Here is a 6,047-nt window from a genome sequence, read left to right as displayed (position 1 = left end):
TTATTATCATTAATTTTTTTTGCAGGCTATCAGAAATTTGCTGTCCAGAAAATTAGATCCGCCAGAGACCTTTAACGAGTTAGCTGCAGCTTCACTAGCACCACTGGGTTTCAACACGTTTCGTGAGTAGGCAAACTGAGAGGTCATTCTGCACTACTGAGTGCCTTGGTCGAGTGATGGAGGCCGGAAACTCACACATTTCATCTTTCGGTCGGTGAAATGACAGTGACGATGGAAGATGTTACATATATTCTTGGCCTCCCGGTTAATGGGGAGCCCGTTACTGGTAAATCAGACAGCAGTCACCAGTTTTTGGTGGAGAACTGCATCGCGTGTTTTGGTCGGGAGCCTAGTCCGCAGGATCATGTATTGGGTAAAGTTAATCTAGCATGGGTCTGACGGTGCAGAGACACCGAGCCGTGTGACACGCAGGAGTCTATTGAGCGTTACCCCTGTTTCGAGAGTTACCTGAAACTGTAGGTCGATCTCGGACGAGATCTTCTATGCTGGTTGGAGATGACGTGTCCGACTTGTGGGCGGTGGCTGGAGCTGTCGTGTTCGACTTGTTGAACTAGTGATGCTGCTGATTCTTTGTCACCGGAGGGTGGTGGTACCTGCAAGGGACTCCGATGCTTAAGTTAGCAAGGGTATTAAACAGGTTTTTAGTAGAATCAGAGTATGAGTTATACCTGGGTGCTCCAGTGTATTTATAATGGTGTGGAGTGACCTTTCTGGGGTTAAGATAGTTATTTTATCTTATCTTATCTTTGAGGGAAGTCATCTTATCTTCAAGGGAACCGCCCTTATCACTCTAGGCTTGGGCTGCCTTTGGATTTGGGTAGTGTTCCTCTGTTTGGGCCCTCTTGGGCCTCTGTAGTGATTTGGCCGAACTCTTTTAAAGAGGTCGGGTAGTTCTGTCCTAAAGAGGTCGGTCGATTCAACCCGGGTCGGACAACTCGACCCAGGGTATGAACAGTACCCCTGCTCGAGTGTGGTCTTCCTTTTTGAGGTCGAGTCCTTAGTTTTAGGACTTCAATCCTTCTTCTGGAGAAGCCGAGCTCAAGCATTGTCGATTTCTTCTTTGTAGAGTTTCCTTTTGAATGCGGAACGTTTTTCTTTTTTCTTCTTTTAATTTTTGGAAACGCGCGTTCCTTGCCTTGAGAACGTGTGATGGTTTTTAATGCCCCATTAATTCTTTAATGTTCCATTTCTTTTGCCTCCCGCTTTCTCATTTCATTTTGAATTACACCAAAGCTTTCTCTTTTCTATTTCTCTTTCTCTTGCTCGCTGTAACTTCCCCATTTCTCTTTTATTCTTTTGTTTCGTTTGTGCCTTTTCATTCTCTTGCCCCCAAGTTTTCACATCTTCGTGCCCTCCTTGGAGTGGTTGTTGGTGTGGGCTCGCCGTTCATCTTCATCGCCTTTCTTACTTTTACAGGTTGGTCCTTTTTTCTTCTTCTTTCTTCCCGCACTATTTTGTACTTGAAAAGTTTTGATCTTTGCTTGGTTTCGTGTTAAAAAAGTTTGAATCTTTTCTGCATTTGTCGTGCATCTGCTTATCACTATAATGTGTGCTTTGGGAGTTTCTTCAATTTTGAATGATCCTTTTTTCACGTTCGACGTTTTTAGGGTTTTTGCATGCCTTTATTGTTTCTGATTTGTATCCTCTGATTTTGAATCTGCATGTCGTTACTGAGGCTTATGAACTGCTTAATTCTGAAGAAGATTGTGCCTTTGATGGTTTCTCTTTGTCTTGTTTGATTTTGATAGCTTTCTTTGCTGATAGACTTTTTGACTTGCGACTTTCTTCTCAGAGTGTTGTTTGTTGGAAGAGGATTATTTTCTTTGTTGAGAGATTTGTTGGGATGTAGTCTTGTAGATTTTTCTGAGTCCTTACTCTGTCATTGCCTCCAAAGGATGCCCCTGGACCTTGGTGTGCGTCTTGGGGTTTTCCTTTTACTGTTTGTATGCTTGAGTTATGTTTGTCCGAGCTGATTTCTTTGATTTTGCCCGAGCTGCTTTGGTTGGTAATCTATTTTCTTTTCTTGCTGTAGGACTAGTTGACCATGTCTTCTCGTAAAAATATTGTCGAGACATCTTCCAAGGTCCCTAAGGGTATGTCCGACTGGCTGGACTCCCTCGTCCTGATGTGTGTTTCCGTAGTTAATTCTGAGTTTTGTGTGGAGCTTAGAAAACATCACCGAATCTGTAGTAGTAGGGATCAGGAGAACAACTATGAATTGGTAGCGCCTGACTCTGATGAAAGGGTTTGCTTCCCAACTCTGACCCAGGGGGAACGCCCCTTCTTTTATGCTTACGACTACTTTTTCAGCCAAATGAACATCACCCTTCCTTTTACCTCCTTTGAGACCGACTTGTTGTGGTCGTGCAACGTAGCTCCATCCCAGCTCCATCCGAACTCCTAGGGTTTTATCAAGATCTTTCAGTTACTTTTCCAAGAGTTGGATGTCAAACCTTCTCAAACTCTCTTTCTTTATCTTTTTGTTTTGACTAACCCCGGGATTTCTTCAAAAAAGAAAGCTTCTTGGATTTTCTTTCGATCTGCTCAAGGACATAAAGTGTTTGCTATGTATGACGAGACCTTTAGGAACTTTAAGAATTACTTTTTTAAGGTCTGAGCTGTTGAGGGAGCTCGACCCTTTTTCTTAGAATCGAATAATGAACCTGCCTTCCGCTTATGTTGGCAAAAGAATGTTGTGGTATCTCGATACTCGTGGGAGATGCTTGACAATGTCGAGCAAGCTTTTGTGAATGTGTTGGAAGATATTTGGAGAAAACCTCCCCATCTCGATACAAAGAGATTTTTGGGGGACCCCTCTCTTGTCCGAACTGCGCTGGGTAGTGTCCGACTTCTTTTGCCCTTGTTTTATTTGCTTTTGCTTCTTTTCCTTCCGATTTGTAACTTGCTTTTTGGTTGATTTATTTTTTCAGAGATGGCAAAGACCAATGATTCCATGAAAGCCTTCAAGAAGGTGAGGAAGGCCACTGCTGTCCATAACATCTCGGCAAAAGCTGCAGGGGAAGGATCTTCTCAAGTTCCTCCTAAGAAGCTGATCTTGAGCTCTACTGGGCCGACGAGGATGATTCCAACTCCTCAGGTCTATTTGGTTGATCCTCCCCTGACTTCTGCTGCTACTTCTTCTACTGTTGGCCCTTCTCCAAAAAGACAGAGGACTGTCGAGCCCTTCAATTTGGATGCCCCTGACTTTGATGCTGTTGGGTTTGTTGATCAACAGATTGCTCCTTACGGTGTTGTTCCTACTGACGATGTCTCTCTTCTTCGTCATTTGGAGTTTATCACTCGGAGCAGTATTAAGATGGCACATATGGGGGCGGCTTTATATCGAACTGCCCAGGATCTTCCCATTCATGCGACAAAGGCTTTTATGGAGGAGGCTAAATCGGAGTTCGACAGAATCAAGGGGTTGAAGGAGGAGCTTGAGATGAAGGTGGCGAAGCTGGAAAAAAAGTTGGAGGGTGACAAGACTCGGGCTACTGCTGCGATGGCTTCTGCGAACTTGGCTGAGGAGATAGCACTGAAGCATAAGGAGAGCTATGTCCTAACTTATGGGGAGATGATAGAGCTCAGGTAGAGGTTGGAGTCTACTCAGGCCGACTACACCGAGCTCCAGGGTCATCTTGTAGGTAGCGTGAATGCTGCTTATGAGAATTTGAAAGATCAGGTTCGAGTTCTTGCACCCGAGCTCGACCTCACCCTATTTAGCTTGGACAACATTGTAAAAGATGGTAAGATTGTTCCTGATGACCCTGATGATGATGATGTAGATGTAGACCCTCCTCCTGTGCCATCTGCCAAGGCCCTTGCTGTCCCGGCTTCTTCAGTTCCTGCCAATGAGGTCGACCAGCCCGAGTCTAACCCTGACGTCCAGATCTTGAACCGGGATGATGGGACTGTAGATGCAGTACCCCTCCAGACTCGTCCCCCTTCTCCCCGAGATACTGCTACTGGGGAGTCCTTGCATCCATTATAGTTTGTTGTATAGCCCGGTCTGTGGGCTTTTTTAAACTCTTATTTTTGTATCTGGTGGTTTATTTAACTTTGGATATTTTAGTTGATTTTCTTTTAGCAACTTTATTTTGAAAAAAAACAAAGTAGTTTTTCTAGCTTCTTGGGGTCGACTTCAGGCGGCCTCTTGAGTTTGTTATTGTAGCAACTTTGTTTCTTTCGTGATATTCTTGTCTGCATCTTTTTGACACTTTTCTGGAATCTTGAGAGTGCTGGAATCTTGCTGTCTGACCTCCTTAGATTGCCTTTGTACTTTATTTCCTACTTTAGTTGGAGCTAGCTTTGTTCAACTAGACTTTTTTGCATTCTTTCATACAATACTTGTAGATTGATTTTATTGAGGTCATGGCTTTCTGGGTCCGACTTGAGTTGCATGCTTTCTGTTGGCGGACTTCTTCGTCTCGGTCCCTTCTGAGTTATTTCTAGTAATCCATTTTATTTGGACCTTTGTCAGGTCTCTTTTATGGATTACTATCTATAACTTTTGTAGTTTTGTTGGGCTGACTTCTTCATCTCAGTCCCTTCTGAGTTATTTCTAGTAATCCATTTTATTTGGACCTTTGTCAGGTCTCTTTTATGGATTACTTTTTATAACTTTTGTAGTTTTGTCGGGCCGACTTCTTCATCTCGGCCCCTTCTGAGTTATTTCTAGTAATCCATTTTATTTGGACCTTTGTCAGGTCTCTTTTATGGATTACTTTTTATAACTTTTGTAGTTTTGTCGGGCCGACTTTATCATGTCGGTCCCCTCTAAATTATTTCTTGTAATCCATTTTATTTGGACCTTTTCCAGGTCTCTTTTATGGATTACTTTTTATAATTTTTGTCGTTTTGTCGGGCCGACTTTATCATGTCAGTCCCCTCTAAGTTATTCCTAGTAATCCATTTTATCTGGATCTTTGTCAGGTCTCTTTTATGGATTACTTTTTATAACTTTTGTATTTTTGTCGGGCCGACTTTATCATGTCGGTCCCTTCTAAGTTATTTCTAGTAATCCTCTTTTTTAGGGCTGGCCAGGCCTCTTTCCAGGGATTATTTTTTATAACTTTTGTTGTTGTAGTCGACTGGTCCGACTTTTTTATGTCGGTCCGTCTTTAAGTTATTTCTAGCAAACCATTTTTATTGAGGCCTCGTCAGGTCTCTTCCTATGGATTACTTTTTGATAACTTCTTGCATTATTCTGTTTTTGCCGCTTTTTATCTTGCCAATTTTGTAGAAATTTGAGATCCTCGATTGGTCGACCTTTGATGAATTCGGTTTTCATCTTTGTTGATCTTTATCGCGATCGAGTAGTGAGTTTGGTTTTCACTTTTTGCCGATATGTAGCTTTATAATCGGACGATAAATTTTTGCATTTCAGATTAATGCGTCTTAATAAAGAGGATTTATAGAAAATCTGAAAAAACTTTATTCGAAATAGAAAATATGCAAATATATACATGTGGGTGTTTACCCCTCTAAGCCGGGCAATTTTATAGATCTTGACTTGGTGCCTCGTTAAAAAATATTTTCAGGAAAACGAGTGCACCTTGACCTAAGATCTTTATTACCTCTAACTATAATACCTTCTTAGGTTGCAGGCATGCCACGACCTTGGTAGCTCTCGCCCTTCTAGTTCGGACACCCTGTAGTAGCCTTTTCCCAGTACCTCTGTGACTCGGTAGGGTCCTTTCCAGTTAGCTGCTAGCTTCCCCTCTCCCGGTCGACTTGTTCCGATATCACTTCGGATTAGGATGAGGTCGTTGTTGGCAAAGCTTTGTTGTACTACCTTCTGATTGTATCTTGAGGCCATTCGACGTTTTAATGCCTCTTCCTTGATCCAAGCTCTTTCTCAGATTTCTGGAAGTAGGTCGAGTTCTTCCTTTTGAAGTTAGGAGTTGGCCTCTTCACTGTAGTGGATCACCCTGGGCGATCCTTCTTCGACCTTCGTTGGGATCATTGCCTCCATTCCGTAAGCTAATCGGAAAGGTGATTCCTTTGTGGTGGAGTGTGGAGTTGTC

The sequence above is a fragment of the Arachis ipaensis genome, chromosome B10, assembly GCF_000816755.2.
Source record: "Arachis ipaensis cultivar K30076 chromosome B10, Araip1.1, whole genome shotgun sequence".
Taxonomy (NCBI): Eukaryota; Viridiplantae; Streptophyta; class Magnoliopsida; order Fabales; family Fabaceae; genus Arachis; species Arachis ipaensis.
The sequence above is the reverse complement of the archived record's forward strand: the minus strand, read 5'-3'. Positions refer to the sequence as shown.